Genomic DNA, 19,552 nt, shown 5'->3' with positions numbered 1-19,552 from the left:
TTCCTTTTTATCTGATTCCACCCATCACCTACCAATCTATCCTGTTTAATCCTTATTTTCCTGTCCCCTGTCACTTACCAGCTTGTCTCAACATTCCTACTTATCCTCTCCCCTTCATCTAATTCAGTTTGCTCATCATTCACCCTACTTCCTTCATTTTAATCCAGATATCACCTACTAGCCTCTGTCTCATTTCACCCCCCCCCCCCCCCACCATGTCTATACACTGGCTATTTTTGCTGTACATTTTTAGTGCTGGTGCAGGGTTTTGACATGGAGCATTGCCCATCCCTTTGTCTACAGATGTTGGTTGAAATCGGAGCCCTTCAAGCAATTTTTAGTTTGATTCCAACACGTGCAGTCTCTTGTGTCTCTAATTATGGAAACATCCAGCTGGCAGGAAGCATCTAGGGAAAGAGAAACAGTTGATATTTAGGTCTGGGACTCTTCCCTTCTATGGCAGTGGACAGAGAGACCTTGACTGCAACTCATTTATTTCCCACTCCTCTAGTCTCTTCCTCCCCTTCTGTTCTTGGACAGAGCACAATAGGGTTCCCTAGTCATTTGTTCATTTGATGGATCATCCTCCACAATTTTCTCCAGCTCCAACTAAATTCTGCCCCTAAACATGCATTCCCCATCCCTCCCATTTCAGTACTTTAAGGGATCTGTCCCTTCGAGATCCCTCGAAAGTCTGCTCTGTTATTTGTCTTACTGCTCCTTCTCATGCAACTACAGGAGGTGCAGACATCTTACCTCTCCCGCATATTGTTAGCGGCTCCCTGATACCCGCAAATTATATACAATATCCCAAAAATCGATTTTTTTGAGAGGAAGAGGAAGAGCGAGAGGGAGCATCCTGATTGCTCTCCCTTCGTGCTAAGTAGACCTATCAGTTTTCTCTGTGGGTGGGCTTTACAGTCGACCTCAAGAGCAATGACTTTTTTATTGCCCATGGTGGGTTAAAATGTAAATGACATGTTAAGGTGAGTTTAACAGGTGTCATTCGTTCATTAGTATAGCTAATGTTATTTAAACTAGCTGGCTAGCTGCTAAGGAGCTACTCTATTGATATCCTACGTGATGAGGCCAAACTCCCTGTAAACTTGCTTAAAGTTGTAATAGAATAAAAAAAAACAACTCCATGATAATATAATTTAAGTACATATTTTAATGTCACATTTTCTGCATATACCCAACTCGGTTTACAGATTAGAAAAAATCACTAAACAAAGTAATACATACACCCTTGGAGGTCGACTGGGGGGGAGGTGGTAGTATGAGGTTGTGGGGGGCGGGGATGCTACCTCCCTGAAATGAGTTCTTGCAGGGTGGGATGTCTGGAGGTGTGACACCGGTATTTTCACCTCTTCCCAACATCCAGAGATTCAAATAGTCCTTCTAGGTGAATCAGCAATTTATTTTCTCTTCTTCCAGTCTATTTGTACTGCATTCAGTCTTCACATTGCAGCCATCTGTACATCAAAAAATAAATACAGATTGGATGATCATTTTGTGGAGTGTTTAGCCAACAGGGGAGATCCTGAGATTCCTTTTGATTACTACTTTATTCAACATACCACTGATATTTGTTGGTAGTCCCCTGCATTGATGCCATGACATGTAATGTTTAGTCTATTTTTCTTGTCATCAATTTAGCTTAGTTTTTCCTCTTTCCTACACCCTTCCCACTAGCAACTCATTATACAGATGAAGGAAATCTGATTTTAACTGTCACGTTAGACCTTCAGGTCTTACTTTTTTTTAAGAGATATTTCTTTTGTTTCACCCACGCCTTTCTCTGCTATCTAATCTAACTTGTTTCTTTCGCTGCTCTACTAAAGAGTCCTAGGCCTCCGACATTGTTTTTCCCCTTTCCATTGACACTGCCCTCTCTGCAGATTGTTTCCAGCATTATGTTCTTTTTATTTCTCTAACAGCTGTATTTAAAAATCCAACAATTTTTAAAAGCTCATGATCTAAAGGAAAATGAATCTATTTTCTTTATCATGAGACATGTCACATATAGGACATTTTGTATTTAGTTTACTGTTATAAAAATAATTTGATTAATAAATCTTATGGTTGTCTTTTCTACAGCACCTCATCAAACACCTTTTAGAAAGCCAAATATACAACATCCATCTGCCCCCTGTATCTACCTGCACTCATTATGTTTTTCAAAGAGCTCCAGTAAATTTGTCAAACAGGATCTGCCCTTCCTGAATCCATGCTGTGTCTATCGTATGAAAGTATTTCTATCCAGATGATTAATTATTTTTCTTAATAATAGCTTCAAGCATTTTCCTGACTATAGACATTAGGTTAACTGCCCAATAGTTACATGCCTTTTGCCTTTGTCCTTTTTTTAAAAGAAAAAGAGTGGCATGTTTGTTGTCTTCCAATTCATAGGAATCTGCCCAGAAACCAGAAGATTTTGGTAAATTATCATGAACACTCTTAGCATTTCTTTCATTTCTGTTTGCTGGGATGCTTACCATCAGAACTAAGGGACTTGTATACTTTTAGGCCCAGTAGTTTTCTCAGTACCATCTCTTTAGTGAAAGAATTGTATCAAGTTCCTTGCCTCCCATTGTATCCGTAATCATCTCTAGCATGTTAGACATGATCTCCACTGTGAAGACCAATACAAATTAGTCTTTCAAAGCCTCTGCCATTTCTACATTACCCAATATTGATTCCCCTTTCCCATCTTCCAAGGGACCTACATTCATTTTAGCCACCTTTTGCAGTTTTATATAACTATAAAAAATGATTAAGTGTTTTTATATTGTGCTGGTTTACTTTGATAATTTATCTTTATTTCTTGCTTAATGGCTCTTAGTTGCTCTTTAAAGTTTTTCTAATCTTCCAGCAATTAGTCCATGAGTCATTTAAAGAGGAAATGTTAAGCTCTTACCTGATCCTCTCTAAAGTCTCTCTAGCCAAAGCCTCAAAGTCCCACTCTTCACATTGGGTCATTCCTGCAATAGCTATTTCACTTGATCTCTCCTTCCTTTTATTGGCAGCTGTTGCCCAATTAGTCAATAAGCTAGTCAACGAAACTTGCTGTTTTAACTCTTTCCCGTTTTTCACTCTTGTTCTTGTAAAGTATGCTTTGTAGATGGTGATTGCAATTTTAGGTGCTAAGAAGTACATCACTTATTGCAGGGCAGCCTGCCTCTGATGTGCATATAGCCACAGTAGTTATCTAGTAAAGAAATATACTACTGTAATCTTACAAAAAAAGTGACATAAGAGTAAATTTGGGTATTCGTCAAGTAACATCCAATAGTTTGGATATGAGTGAGTGAGGCCTCTGTTCGTCAAGGTCAACCATAGATGTTGTGTCCTAGCTGTCTAGATACGCAATCTGAGCGGTACGATGTCCATGTAGCAACACTCTCCATGCATATTGGGTTAGACGATGATTTTATTACCAATGATAGGTGGATAAATTCTATTGGAGATGGTCACTGCTTATCACTTGTGTGGAATGAATATTGTGTGCCATTTTTCATCCCAGGGCAGAATGTTGCCTAAGTCTTTTTCCATTAAGACCTAGTCTGCTTCATTAGCTGAGGTTTTCACATTCTTCCTAAAATGAGGTGACCAGAACTGAGCACAATACTCCAAGTGTAATGTAACTAGAGTTCTATAAAGCTGCAACATTAGCTCATAGCTCTTGAACTCATACCCCCCACTAATGAAATCCAGCACACTATATGTCTTTTTAACCATCCTGTCAACTTATGTTGCAACTTTGAGAGATATCTAGATATGAACCCTAAGATCCCTTTGTTCCTCCACACTGTTGAATCCTGCTATTAACCTTGTATTCTGCCTTCAAGCTCAACCTTCCAAAGTGAATCACTTCACACTTTTCCAGATTGAACTCTATCTGCCATTTCTCAGCCCAGCTCTGCATCCTATCAATATCCTATTGTAACTATGACAATCTTCTACACTATTCAAAACACCCCCAACCTCTGCAGACTTACCTCTGCAGACTTACTAACTCACCCTTCCAAGTCATCCTCATCCAAGTCACTTATAAAAATCACAACTGTTCCAGCAAAATTGTTGGCATCTACCCAACAATGCAGACAAATGCCCAGATGTCCTGTATAAAAAGCAGGATTAATCCAGTCTGGCAAATTACTGTCCAATTCTTGTCAAACGGCTCTTCATCAATAACCTAAAATGGCATTGTTGAGTGCCCTCAGCTCATAGTTTTTAGATTCTGAGTGTCAATAGAAATGTTTCTTTCTATCAGCTGATGTCATACAATCTTATATGTCAAGTCTTAAGCATTTCAAGAAGCTTCCAGTCACAGGGTGCCAAATCTTATCAAAATATTGCTACACTTCCCTTACCTTTTATATTTCTGGGTAAAAATGTCAGATCTGGGGAGGGAGGGAGGGGAGGGGTGCAGTTTAGGCTGAGTACCAAGTCTACCAGTAGAAATGACATTAAGCCTGTTTATGAACTTTTACAAAGTTGCATGCATATGGATTCTTGGCTGTATTTAAGTATACACTTCATTTTCACCACTGGAATGAAAAGAAATCTACTGAGTGCGTAGAGGCTGTTTGTTTATCAAACCATGCTTAACTGTCTTTTACAAACAGAAGTTTTACGCTTACTAGAATCCTGTATCATACAGCACAGACACATGACTTTTTTTGGCTCAATGAGTTGATATTGACTCTAAGCCATCCATTTACACCCCCATTTTTTATTGTCCATAAATTCTTATCAACTCTCCTCAGGTTCTACCCATCACTTACACACAAGGAGCATTCTTCTGTGGCCAGATATTGTCACAGGGAGTATGTGTCAAACGCATGCAGACTGCACCCAAGTCAGGATTGAACCCAGGTCTTTGGTGTTGTGAGGCAGCAGCTGTGCCACTGTGTTGCTCTTAAACTATGTTCGTAAAAGCACAAAGCCCAGATGTTCCCATAACTCCTTGATATACCATTTTTGAGATGAAATTCCTGTTTTAGGATAAGAATGGGTGGTAAATTTAAGGTTACCTGAAACAAACAGAAGCCTTGTTAAAATATATATGCAGTTTGGAATTCTGTAACATCTATAATTATCTTCTCTGGTCCTTATTGCTTGTGTTTGGATAATATTATGTAACATAGTTGAGAAATTAACATTTCCAGTGGGATATTTAAAGTGAATTACAAAAGTAAAATTATTGACATTTACCTTGAGAGTTGAAGGAGCCTTTTTCAACTTTTCTGGCTGAAATAGTCCATGTTTTTAAACATTGTTTAGGACACCATGGTAGCATAGCAGTTGGTGTGACGCTATTATAGCTCGGGGCATCCGAGTTTGGAGTTTAGTTACAATGTCATCTATAAGAAGTTTATATGTCCTCTCCATGGAATGTGTGGATCCTCTGGTTTCCTCGCACAGTCCAAAGATATACTGGTTAATTGTCATTGTAAATTGTCCTATGATTAGGCTAGGGTTAATTCGGGCTTCGCTGGGCACTGCGGCTCGAAGGGCTGGAAGGGCCTATTCTGCACTCTATCTCTAAATAAAATAAAACAGGGTGGATATTTCAACTGTAGAATCATGTGCTAAGATTTGCCTTCCCATTCTGAATGCTGGAGAAAGAGAGAGGGATGTAGTTAAATTTATCAGCTTATATTTCAGTCATATTTACCAAATGATTTTCTTCCTGGATCAATACAAGTTAACAAAGCAGAGGAAAGTCCCTTCTGTGCATGATGTTTTGCCGAAGTTGAACCGGAATCTTTTCTGCTTTTTGAATCTTATGAAACACAAACATAGAAGTCTGGGGGCAGAAATAAACTTGTTAGAGGAGATGTTATGGCAGTGTGGGAGACCCCCTGCAGGAGACGCTGAAATCCTTATTTGAGTAGGGGGCTGGCCCTTTCCGTTGTTGCTGCCTTCTGGTTTTTGCTTGCTGTTATTCTCTGGTGTTTGCTCGGTGGAAGAATGAGTAGGACCAGTACAACTTTACCAACTTTTAACACCCAGGGAAGGGATTCAGGCTATATTATTTATTTTCTTTATTTCCTGAAATCTTAACTGTATGTGCTATGTGTGTTGTTGGTAGTGTGTTTTGAACAGAGGGATGTTGGTTTCATTTGGCTATATTCATGTTTGGTTCAATGATAATTAAGCTTGAACTTGAACTTGAAACCAGATCTACCATTCAGCACAATCATGACTGTTCCTCCCCATACCATTAGAAATCTATTATCTCTTTCATAATATATGCTTGTCATATAATGAATTCCATGTTCAATCTCAGTGCAGAATTTTCTACTTATTTTAGCCATAATTGTCTTAAGCCAATTCCTGAGATTGTGACTTCCTAGTTCTAGACACTGCTGGAGAAACAGAACTCAGACTATTGAGCCACATTAGAATTTTATCTGCTTCGATGAGATCTTGTCTCGTTTCTAAATTCTATGGAACACAGTCCTAATCGACGCAATCTTTTGTCATATGGTTGTCTTGTCATACAGTTATTTCTAATTCTATGCATGTACAAAAAGATAAATTTGTTCTGTTTCTTTTCTGCAGTCTTCCATGTTCAAATTCATTTAACCCCATTTTTCTCCAAATTAAGTGAGCACAAGATTCCCTTTGTGAAGATTATTTAGTGATCCTTATGTGATGATCAGATGAGGCCTTGATCAGTTATCTGAGGGACCATCATAAAAGAATGGCTGGCTCAAGAAATTCTGGGGTGCAAACATTTCAACAGTGTAATAGGCATGAAGCTATCTATATAATTAATGAAGGACGGAGTACAGTATTAGAATGGCAATCAAAGCCAACATTTCAAATTCCATCTTGGTGTTTTGAGTATTTAAATACTTAACAAATCTCAGGAAAACTCTAAGGTTTTTGCTTTTTGACAAGGCAAGAGCATATGGAATTGTGGGTAGCAAACTAGCATGTTTTTTAAGAATTAATTAACAGAAACAAAGTAGGAATACATAGAAACTTGGGTTGGCAGGCTGTGATTAATGAGGAACCACAAGGATGATATTTGGACCTAACTGTTCACAGTCATTTGGCTGTAGGGACCAAATGTGACATTTCCAAGTCTGCTGATGATGTGAGTCCAAACTATAATGTGACCATTAATGAGAATGACATAGGCAAGCTGGAAAAGTGTGGGGCTATCCACCTCAGAACTAAATCAGAGACCTTGAGTTTATTTAAATACTGAGACTGGAAAGTGTTTATGTGCAAATGGATCTGAATGTCCTCAAACACACATCACTGATAGCTAGCATGCATGTGCAGCAGACGGAAAAGCAAATAGTATTTGTTGGCTTTACTGCAAGAAGATTTGAGATATGACATTACAATTAAATGAGGCCTTGGTATTACCATACCCGGAGTATAGCTAATAATTTAATGCCCTTATCTAAAAAAGGCCATCAAATTAGAGAGAGAGAGAGTGTAGATAGGTTCTCAGGATGGCAGGTCTGCTAAGAAATGCGTTTGAATAAGCTATGTCTATCATTTTGAGTGAAAAAGAAAGAGGTGGTATGTTTGAAAAACGTAGAGGTTGACATGGCCTAAATAAATGTCCTAATTAAGAAATGTAGAACTGGGGTCACAGACTCAAGATAAGGGATTAGGACAGAAATCAAAATTTCTGAATGAAATTCTTCATTTATAATCTTGCAAATCTTCTACCCCAAGGGTCAGTGGATGCTCAAAATAGAGACTGATAGATTCCTGGATATTAGGGAAATCGGGGAATAAAGGGATATGGCAAAATAGTGATGTTGAAGCAGAAGGTTATCCACAATCCTGTTCAATGTTGTAGCAGGCTCTACGTGCTAAATGGCCTATTACAGGACAGAGCATTGCAGCTCCAATTTTTAGCACAATTATACATCACTAATGTCTTTTTAATTGACATTACTTTTAAGTTCAGAATAAATTTCGAAGTATATTTATTATCAAAGTACATATATGTCACCATAGATTACCTTGAGATTCATTTTCTTTTGGGCATTCACAGTAAATACAAAGAAACATAATAGAGTCAATGAAAAACTACATACAAAGACTAGTAAACAACCAAGGTGCAAAAGTCAACAAATAGCACAAATACAAAAAATAAATAATAGATAAAAATATTGAAAACATGAGTTGTATAGTTATTGAAAGTGAGTTCATAGGTGTGGAATCAGTTCAGTGTTGGGGTGAGTGAAGTTATCCTCTCTGGTTTGGAATCTAGTGATTAAGGGATAATGACTATTCCTCAGCCTTGTGGTGTGGGACCTAAGGTTCTTGTACCTACTTCCTGAAGACAATGAGAAGAGAGCATAGCCCAGATGGTGGGGGTCATTGATTACGGATGCTGCTTTCTTTTGTATTTTTCGGTTCAAGGACCATGGTGTTTCCATATAAGGCTATAATGCAACCAGTATATTCTCTACTGTGCATTTTTTGAAATTAGTCAGTGTTTTAGGTAACATGCCGAATCTTCGCAAACTTCTAAGAAATTAGAGGAGCTTTAGTGGGTTTAGTGGGTAATTTTATCATTACTTTATTATTAAAGTTAAACCTTGTAAATTGGATGTGAATTCATGTGCTGGTGTGAAGACCTCATTTAGCTTTGTGTATGTGTCGATGTATGGTGGATATTGTTAGGTAACAAGTTTTCTCACAGCAGCAAAACAATTATATCATTTAATAATTATAATATATATTAATATGTCTCCCACATTCTGCTGATAAATACATTAATAATATCATAGTAGATGATATTATTGTCTTCTCAGGCCACCAACATTTCTTTTTAATTCATGGTAATTGTTTGGGCACAATTTTTCTGTGGCTGGTACATAATGTATATGCACAAGATGAACTGGATCATGAAATTTACTATATAAATTTCACGTTAAGCCTGTGACAACCAGGGGCTCTTTGTAAAAGGCTTAATAACTGAGGGTGAAATGTAACTACAAACTGTTTATAAAGCACAGCTGTTCAAATAAGTTGGACAGGAAGTCTCTTAAGATAAAATTTTGTTTATGTTATTCATAAGTGTTCATTTCTAAACCAAACCTATTTTCCAATAATGGTTTTCATAAGTATTATTAGTTGTTATTTATAAAATATAATTTCAAGTTCATGTTTAGTATCGGCCTGCTGGTTCAGTTACAAGAACCTTGCAACTTTTCCCAATGTTTTATTTCTCCACACACGTTCTCATTGATTTATTTTTCACTTTCAATCAATTACTTGCAATTTAATGAGCATTTGCCACATTTCTTTCATGTGTCAATGTAGATTTAATGAAGTTAAATGTTTGCCATGACATGTGCTACGTTATCAATTCGGTCTGGATATCATGGATATCATTCAACCTAGTTGAATATTGGACTTGAAGAGCATTATTCTGTGACTTAAGTGCTCCAACAATTAACTGGCATTTAGTTAAATGATACAATTCATAAGGTCAGAGAGGTGGCTCTGATGGTACAATTATGTCAGTTTTTAGATATACTGTCCTTACCAAACAAAACCAAACCCCTTGTGGAACATTTAAAATAAAGTGGAAAATATTATGGTGGGGTCTTGTCTGCACCTACCATCCCACTAGCCCCTGTGTCCCACACATAATTCTCCAGAACTTCTGCCATCTCCAATGGGATCCCACCGCCAAGCACATCTTTCTTTCCACCCCACTTTCTGCTTTTCACAGGGATCACTCCCTACGCAACTCACTTGTCTATTCATCCCTCCCCACTGATCTCCTTCCTGGCACTTATCCTTGCAAGTGGGAACAAGTGCTACACCTGCCCCTACACCTCCTCCTGCACTACCATTCAGGGTCACAAACATTCCTTCCAGGTGAGGCAACACTTCACCTGTGAGTCTGTTGCTCCCGGTGTGGCCTCCTGTATATTGGTGATGCCCAACGTAGATTGGGAGACCACTTTGCTGAGCACCTACGCTCTGCCCACCAGAAGAAGCATGATCTCCCAGCGGCCACCAATTTTAATTCCACTTTCCATTCCCATTCTGATATGTCAATCTGTCACCTCCTCTTCAGTCATGATGAGGCTACACTCATGTTGGAGGAACAACACCTTATATTCCGCTTGGTCGCCTCCAACCTGATGGCATGAACATTAATCTCTCAAACTTCCAGTAATGCTCCCTCCTTCACCATTGCCCATCTCCTTTTCCCCCTCTCACCTTATCTCCTTCCCTGCCTATTGCCTCCCTCTGGTGTACCTTCCCCCTTCCCTCCAGCCCTGTTTGTCTTTCACCAATCAACGTCCCGGCTCTTTACTTCACCCTCCCCCTCTCAGTTTCACTTAGCACCTTGTGCTTCTCCTTCCCCTCCCCCACCTTTTAAATCTGCTCCTTTTTTTCTCCAGGCCTGTTGAAGGGTCTTGGCATGAAACCTCGACTGTACTCTTTTCTATAGCGGTTGTCTGGCCTGGTGAGTTCCTCCCATGGCTGGAATAATTTACTGGAAATCCTAGGGATATATAATTCTTTAAGAAAATTCAAGACCCATTTGCTACTTCTGATTTCCTGAGCAACTGCCAGTACACATGCATTTGCATGGTAGGGAATGAAAAACTGATATTTGGCTCATTGAAGATTCTTCCTTCCAACAGACCTTGCATTTGTTGTGGATTCTCTCCAGTTCTCTTAATCTCTTGGAGAAAATAGGTAAGTAAATTACAAGGACGGACTAAAACTAAATAATCTGCATTGGAGTGAACTATTTTACTTATTTCTGCTATGTTCCATTAACAACAATTCCTTGATAGATGCCATTTTAGTTAAGTTACCTGGGGTAATCTTAACCCACCTGGCAGTAAATGTGATTGGATTGATCAGTTGACAGGTTTACACTCTAATTTTATTTTCTATTGGCTTCAATGGAAAGGAAAAATACACAAGACAGGAAGCCAGATTTCTTGGGACAGTAATCATTCCATTATCTAAATTGGTTATTATCTCATGCCTATTTTTTGTACAGAACTCTAAAATTATTAAGGTTCCGTATTTTATCTGTAGTGTTGTTTCCTTTAGGCTTTAAAGTTACTGGGATGTAATTCACCCTGTGGGCTTGGAAAAGTATCTTTGAAAGCTTATTTAGTTTTTGTAACTGAGTTTGTACCATATTAATAAGTTTGGATCTCCAAATATTAAGATGATCGTTTTGAAAGAACTAACAGCTCATTATTTGGTTTTGAAGTCTTTCCTATAGCTGTCAATCTGCTACTTTAAGGGAGGAATTTATTTTTAATTGGTAACCTTGCTTGTTGTTTCTCAATTTCATAGTTGTGTTTTGTATTACACCTCCAATGTGATTGTAGAATTAGTATGATCACTGATATCTATACACCTTGGAATCATCATAAATTTTTGCACCTCAGGAAAATATTGCAGAAAGTTAGACATTAGGAGCAAACAGCCATGGTAAAACTTGTCATTACTTGCCTTTTGCAATTGTACTATTATCAGAAATGGTGTTCTCTCCCTTTCCCCTGTATCAGACCTATAGCCCAGCTGGCTATTTTCAAGTGTCTGCACTGCAACTGCAACTTTCCATCCTTTCCCTTTTCTATCCCTGCAGGACTCCCAGTGGGGTTTGCCACTCAACTTGAATGGTAATCGCAGCTGGGCACAGATGTCATTAGTGCATGATTAATTTTCAGGCATTCTGATGACATCAGCTCTAAAGGCATACCTTTGAAATTATGCCATTGTAAAAAAAAGTATCTATTGAACCAGCTAAATTTTGAAGCTGAGCTCCATAACAAAGGATGTATTTTTTCCCACAATACAAATAAATATTTAGCTGTCTTCACCAGAGATTTATAGTGAGAAATGCAGGATATAATGAGCATATCCTCAAATATGCTCCAGGGCAGATAAAGGTGGCAATGACTTGTTTCTCTCTGGTTAGTAACTAAAAGATCCCTAGTTCTCAATCACCAAGTCATGTGCTGTCAATGTACTGATTTTTTTTCCCTTTACATTTGAATTGCTGGCCTGTTATTTCTGTGGCTTTATGCTGAACAGTTTTAACGTTAATTTATTTTTGTTCTTCTAGACTAGGTTTTGACATGTTGTTCTTAGGTTATTTTTAGCCATAACTGCCATTCCCTTCATATGCTCTATCTTATCTCAGTAATTCTAAATACTTGAGCGGAATCAGGGTCTCAGCCCGAAACGTCAACTGTTTACTCTTTCCCACAGATACTGCCTGGCCTGCTGAGTTCCTTCAGCATTTTGTGTGTATTGCTCAAGTGAACCAAAGCAGTGTAAATACACTGTAAATCATGTTGAAGATAGTATTGTTTCATGCATAACTCAGTGAAACTTGGCATTAAGCCTGAAGCCAAGTTAAGTCTACACTTTTGCTATTGCTGTCACATTTAACTTATACATTGACATGCCACATTTGCAGTATTATTTATATAAATTAAGCTCTATTTGTTCATTGTGTGCAAACGTGTACAACAAGTTGTCTTCTTGGTTTTGAATCATCCAGTGATTCAAGGGTGATTTGACGGATTTTGAATTAAATCTGATATGAGAGATGAAAGCGGTTTCTTTTGATGAGGAACCAAGGGCCAGAGTGGCAAAGTCTTTTATTAAGTAAAGAGCCAGGTATTTTTTGGCTGCATTGAACTGACAGAGTGATTGCAATGTAGAGCTTGTCCTGGAAGAATGAAAATACATTACTCTGTTCCTGTGTTCATATGCTATGATCAAATTTTACTTTTGTTAAATAATAATTTCTTTCAGATTCCCTTCATTCAATTGGGTCACTACGCTGCTTAATTGGGGCAGGAGACTGTTGCCGAACAATTTCTAACTAGCATCAGTTGCATGTTTGTGTTCAATAAGCAGTGAGTTTTGTCACTGATAGTGGGTGAGAAATAAGCAGTAAAACAATTCAGAACTGTTTTGCTCACTATGATTTCAAGCATTCAGGCTTGGAGATACCAGAAACGGCCGAGGAAGAAAAATGAAACAATTTCATTACTTCAACAAGTTAGCAACTACAAAGAATTTGAAGGTATTGACAGTCTTCTTGAATGTTACAATTCAAATGAAGATTTGGAGAATGCAATCATCAAAAGCACTGTTTTAAGGCAGTCTACTATCTTTACCAGCTTTCTTCGCTGATTTAAATCTATAACTTCCACAGGAGTTCAGGGAGACCCTCTCTCTCTGCTGCCCTCCAACTGTTCGATCATGTACTCACCCATGTTCACTACCAGAGCCATGTATCCCTCCTGTGAACTTGTCTTTGCAGCCATCTTGTACCCCACTCTGGGCTCTTATCTCTTCTGTTCACCTGCCTGTCACCTCCCTGGTGCCCCTCCTTTTCCTTTCTCCCATGGTCCACTCTCCTGTCCTATCAGCTTCCTTCTTCTCCAGGCCTTTATCTTTCCCACCCACTTGGCTTCATTATCACCTTCTAGCTAATACTGTTTCCCCCTCACCCCACCTTTGTATTCTGGCATCTTCCCAATTCCCTTCCAGTCCTGAAGAAGAGTCTCCGCCTGAAATGTAGACTGTTTACTCATTTCCACAGGTGCTGCCTGAAAAGCCGAGTTCCTCCAGCATTTTTTGTGTTGCTCTGCATTTCCAGCATCAACAGAATCTCCAGTGTGTAAGAGATTTTAACTGTAGGCTCCTTCCCCTCATAGTGCACTGTTGGCAGGGTTTTAAACTGTAGCTTTTCCTGAAAGAGTCTTTGTGGCAGATGCACCAAATTTCTGTGTATCTCTTAGTGTGTCATTCCGGATCTAGGAATGTGCCAGTTAATTACCGCTTCTTGCAGAGAGAGAAGTACAGTGATTGAATGAGAGAAAAACACATGAAGGTATCCAAAGAAAGAGGAAAAAAATGGAGAGAGAAATTCACTGATATAGAGAATGGGCAGAACATACTGAAATACAGTAGGAAGTGTGTGTGTGTGTGTGTGTACACACAGTCAGCCCTCCATATCCGCGGGGGTTTGGTTTCGGGACCCCCCGCAGATACCAAGTTCCACGGATGTTCAGGTCCCGTATATAAAATGGCATAGTATTTACATATGACCTACGCACATCCTCCCATGTACTCAAAATCATCTTTAGATTACTTATAATACCTAATACAATGTAAATGCTATGTAAATAGTTGTTATACTGTATTGTTTAGGGAATAATGACAATTAAAAAAAAGTCTGTACGTGCTCAAACAATGAGTGCTGGAGAGAGAACTTCCAGGTTTTTTTTCGATCCCGATCCACGGTTGGTTGAATCCGTGGATACTGAGGGCCGACTGTATTCATACACTCACTCTCTCACTCAATAACTAACAAGGGAAAATCTGTAGTTGCTGGAAATCCAAGCAACATGCACAAAATACTAAAGGATCTCAGCAGGCCAGGCAGCATCTATGGAAAAGAGTATAGTTGAAATTTTGTAGGAACTGTAACACCTGCCTCTTCACTTCCTCCCTCAGAACCATCCAGTGACCTCAGTGACCCTTCCATGCAAGGCAGTTCACCTGAACCTTTTCTGACTTGGTCTACTATATTCAATGCTTACAAAGTGTCTTCCTCTACACTGGTGAAACCAAAGTGTAGGCTGGTCGACCATTTTGCATACATCTGTACTCTGTTCACGGTGGTCACCCCGAGGTTCCACCTCACTGGCCTGTCCATTTTTACCCTTCTCCATTGCCACCAAGAGACCAAGTATCAATTAGAAGAATATCTCATACTCTATTTGGCTCATAACCCAATGGTATAAACATTTGACTGTTATAAGTTTAGATAACACCCACAGTGCTCTCATTCCACACACTTGCTTGTCCTCAAGTTTTCTTACCCATTTATTAATTCCTCCCATTCCCTCCCCACCTGTTTCCAAATTTCACCTGCTAGCCTCTATCCCATCTTAGTATGTACACATTGCTATATTCTGGCAACCTTTCCCAAATCCTCTCAATCCTGATGTAGGTCTCAACTGCAGATAGTAAGAGAAATATCAGCCCCTATTATTCTTGTATTCTCTTATTTCGCCAGTGATGTAACTAACGTGACAGTGTCCGGTTTGGGGTGTTGCCATGAAGTTGTCTTGTCCTTCTGATGAAATGGTGATGTTTATGATAAGATTGTGCTCCAAGCATTTTGCTAGGAGGAGGACTCTAGCTTTTCCTTCTCCGTCCTTGCCATCAGATCTTGCCAGACATTGTAAAGCATAGAAAATTATGCTATACGGCAGCCAAATTTACTGAATTTAAGAATGCTAATAAGCTTTGGCCTAGTTTTTCATGGGAGCTATGTGTTTAGTCACTTTTAATTTCTATCTCTCTCACACACACACACACACACACACACACACACACACACACACACACACACACACACACACACACACACACACACACACACACACACTCACTCACTCTTACAAGAACTATTTTGTGCTTTATCTTTTTAGTCTTTGGTAAAATACACATCCCTTTAATGTCTTTTTTTTGTACTTTTACGCATTAAAGGTGATCTACTGAAGGATGCTGAACTAAGAAAAAAAAATCAGAGGTAAATTTGTCAGTGTGCCAGGACAACAGTGCACAGTAGAGCTGTGTCTGTTCACTAATACAGGCAAAATGTCATTTTTTTACTGCCTGCTAATTATGATTGTAGTCTTAAGACATTATTAATTGCTGGATGTTTCAGCTTGGGGCCAATATTCCTAGTGGGTATTTAAAGCAAGTTTCTACTGCTTACTAATAACATGCACTGTGTATTGTATCTTAAAGAAGTGATGTATTGTGACAGGAGAGGTCCTGGCAAATAATAGCAAGCACTACACTGCGTGCCTGTGGAAAGAAGGACTGAATTATTCGTCAGTCCTGACGAAGGGTCTCGGCCCGAAACATCAACAGCGCTTCTCCCTATATTTGCTGCCTGGCCTACTGCGTTCCACCAGCATTTTGTGTGTGTTGCTTGAATTTCCAGCATCTGCAGATTTCCTCGTGTTTGACTGAATTATTTTGTCCACATGAATAATGCTGCAATTTGATGAAAAAGGCTTTTAACATGCTGTACGCAGGGCATTGAGTATAGGTGTTCGGGCATAATATTGCAGTTGCGTAGGTTGTTGGTGAGGCTGCACTTTGAGTACTATGTACAGTTTAGGTCACTCTGTTATAGAAAAGGCATTCTTAAACTGGAAGGAATGCAGAAAAGATTTATGAGGATTTTGGTAGCACTAGAGTGCCTGACTTATGGGGAGAGATTGGCAAGGCTAAGTCTTTATTCCTTGGAGCAAAGGAGAATGAGGTGCGACCTTATAGAAGAGTTTAAAATTATAAGAGGCAGAGGAGTCCAAAACTAGGGGGCAAAAATTTAGGATGAGAGGGGAAAGATTTTGCAAGACCTCAGGTTTAAATTTAGAGGTTTAAAGGAATCTGAGGAATATATTTTTCACAGTGTAGTTGAAATCTGGAATAAGCTACCAGAATGCAGGAATAGTAACATTTAAGAGTCATAGAGACATAGAAAAGTACAGTACAGAGACAGGCCCTTTGGTCCATCTAGTCTGTGCCAAACCATTTAAACTACTACTCCCATCGACCTGCACATGGAAAGGTACTTAAATAAGTAACTACAGAGGGATAAGAAATTAATGCAGGAAAATGGGATTAGTTTAGAAAAGCATGATGGTGGGCATAGATGTGGTTGGCCTTTTTCTCTAGAATTCTATGTAGTAAGGGAATTGAGAGAGAAGAGCACTCCTTTGCTTGAAATTATGTCTAGTATATGGAAAACTATTAAAAATATGTTTGGCTGATGGAGGACAACTTCAGGAGAGAGCATAAGAGCTTTGGTGTATTGTTCTAGTTTTTACTCATTTTATTTCCCGAAGTACCTGAACCGTCTATAATTCAGTAATATGATACAATATTCTTAATTTATCCAGATGAGTCAGCTCCAACAAGACAGTGTGAAAGGTCAGTCATTTGACTCTTTTTTAAGGGTGAGATTGATAAATATTGAATGCAGGTAATCAGAGGCTAAGGGATCAGGCATCATGAATTGTGGAACAGACTTGAGGAGCCATGCACTTTCTTTGGATAACCTTGAATGTTATGATAAAATAATCAACCTACTTCATTGACATTGCTCAGTAAACTACAAGGTTGGTGCTGGGTTTGAAGGCTAAATCTTTCAATCTGCTATGAACTCAGTAAGCCAAAGTCTGGGCTGGTGCTTTTGAGGCAATAGTGAATTTTGCCTTCGCTGAGCAATGACTCACAAGATATTAAAATTCTGATCCATGTTTTCCAGAGTTTTGCTAAAGATTTTGATTATCAAGAGTGTTGTCTAGTGGAGAAAGGTGAGGATCTTTGTCTTCTGTTCATTTAGCATGAAGCCCTTCCCCCTGTACACTTGAGAGTAACTTTCCTGTAATACTACGGGCTCTTAACTTGGGGGAGTAGGCCCTTCTGGTCCTTCACCCCTTGCCACCCCGGCAACTCCACAACCCTGATTAATCTTAACCTAATCATGGAACAATTTACAACGACTAATTAACCTATCTGGTACATCTTTGGACTGTGATAGTAAACCAGAACACCCAGGGAAAATCCGTACACTCCACGGGGTGGATGTATAGAGGTTCCTTGCAGAACATTTCTGAAATTGAACTCTGGAGCGCCCCAAGCTATTTTAGCGTTCCACTAACTACCACGTTACAGTGACACCCAGCACTGTCCATGTAGCAGTGTTCAATGGTCAATATGTGGAAAGAATTCATATGCAGTCATCATACACTTCTCAGAATTGTAGTGTAAGTATGTGCCTGTGCACGAACCTTGATCAAGTGGATAGCAGCAGTTCAAAGTATCTCACCACAGATTCTCCATGGAAGTTATGAATGGATGTTCAATGCTCGCTTTGCTAATAACACATGCATTCTAAGAGTGAAAGTTGTGATGTAATTGGTGGGACCAATTCTTCTGTTTAGCATGGCACACCAGATGAACGTTCTATTCAAATGAGATGACTTAATTATTCACAATTTGATCAGTTTTGTTGAGCAAAGAACCATTACACCTCATTACAGTAGATTCCAATCTTATGTTGTTTAAACACTTCTCTTATAACCCTGATATAACCCTGCTACAATAGTTTCCATAGATGCAGAATGTATATTTAATATATTTTGTTCTCACCAGAATTCTGGAATCAGCGTTAATAATAGCTGTAGATTTATTGCATTTAAACAGCTCTATTATATAATTTCTCATTGCTATTGTCAACAAACCTCCATGAACAAAAATTAAGAAATGTATATCATATTCTTGGATGCCTGGTAGATGTTAAATTTGTGCTATTAGATACTATTCAGTAACTTTTTTGCAAACTGTTGGAATATTCTTGTGTGTCTCCTTTGTTCTGTGATGTGCAAACAGAGTAGTTCAATTATCTTCATTCTATTTGTAATTCGCAAATAATCTGAAGTAAATATAATATGTGTAAAACAGTAGATGAAATCCACATGAACTTTTTACTGTGCTATGCTGTGCACTTCACATGCACTTTGATATATTATTAACTTATTTGTGGTAATATTTTCTTTTATGAGTTATGTGTATGTGTGCAATTTATGTAGTGTGTTCTGATTTTGATATATGTATTGTAGGTGCACTGTGGTCCAGAAGAATATTGTTTTGTTTGGTTGTATATATGTACCGTCAGATGACAATATACTTGAACTTGAATTGATAAAGTATTTTATCCTTCATGATAGTTTGATTCAGAAGATACAGATGCATGGCATCCAGGGTGAATTGACAAGCTTGCCCATAGAACATCGGTTAAGGGGTGTTATTCTGGGTGGAGGTCTGTGACCAGTGGTGTTCCACAAAGATCTGTTGTTTGTGATATACAGTATATTAATATAGAATGAAAATGTAGATGAGTGGATTGATAAAGTTTGGCAATGATACCAAGGTTTGGTGCAGTTGTGGACAGCGCAAAGGGCCACCAAATTATACATCGTTTACAGATACGGGTGGAGAAGTGGCAGATGGAGTTTAGTCCAGGTAAGTGTGAGGTGTTGCATTTTTAGCGGTCATAATGAAAGAAGTTGTTGTACCATTCATGGTAGACCCTTTAATAGAATTGAGGTACAGAGGAATCTGGGATACAGGTCCATAGTTAATTGGAAATGGCTATACAACTGGGTGAGATGGTAAAGAAGACATATGGCGTGCTTGCCCTCATTCATAGAGGCTCTGAACATGAGAGTAAGGAAGTCATGTTGCAGCTATATAAAATTTTAGTCAGATTTCACTTGTTCTATTACGTGCAATTCTAGTTGCTCCATTTTACGATAGGAAGGATATGGAGATGGTGCAGAAGAATTTTACCAGGGTTTCGCCTGGATTAGAGAGTATGGGAAGTAAGGAAAGCTCGGACAAACTTAGATTGTTCTCCTTCTAGCATTGGAGCCTAAGGGGAGTCCTGATAGAATTTTTTTTTTAA

At 38.8% G+C, this 19,552-nt stretch overlaps 1 protein-coding gene and 1 long non-coding RNA gene across 4 annotated transcripts in view; one reads left to right on the top strand and one right to left on the bottom strand.

The window, feature by feature from the left end:
- Window positions 1-19,552, top strand: part of LOC140726949 (F-box-like/WD repeat-containing protein TBL1X) — a 367,315-nt gene that overhangs the window by 125,484 nt on the left and 222,279 nt on the right. Inside the window, exon 3 of one of the 3 annotated variants that reach the window (XM_073043996.1) lies at window positions 10,656-10,710. The exons of the other annotated variants lie outside the window; for them this stretch is intronic. The gene's annotated coding sequence lies outside the window, so the exon portion shown is untranslated. The remainder of the gene's footprint in view (window positions 1-10,655; window positions 10,711-19,552) is intronic. 3 annotated transcript variants of the gene reach the window in all.
- The window catches only part of LOC140726952 (uncharacterized), a 31,564-nt gene continuing 13,163 nt past the window's right edge, over window positions 1,152-19,552 (bottom strand). The window contains exon 2 of the long non-coding RNA XR_012098765.1: window positions 1,152-1,475. This is a non-coding gene — a long non-coding RNA (uncharacterized lncRNA). The remainder of the gene's footprint in view (window positions 1,476-19,552) is intronic.

The sequence above is a fragment of the Hemitrygon akajei genome, chromosome 4 (assembly GCF_048418815.1).
Source record: "Hemitrygon akajei chromosome 4, sHemAka1.3, whole genome shotgun sequence".
Taxonomy (NCBI): Eukaryota; Metazoa; Chordata; class Chondrichthyes; order Myliobatiformes; family Dasyatidae; genus Hemitrygon; species Hemitrygon akajei.
This window is presented reverse-complemented; position numbering and strand designations above follow the sequence as displayed.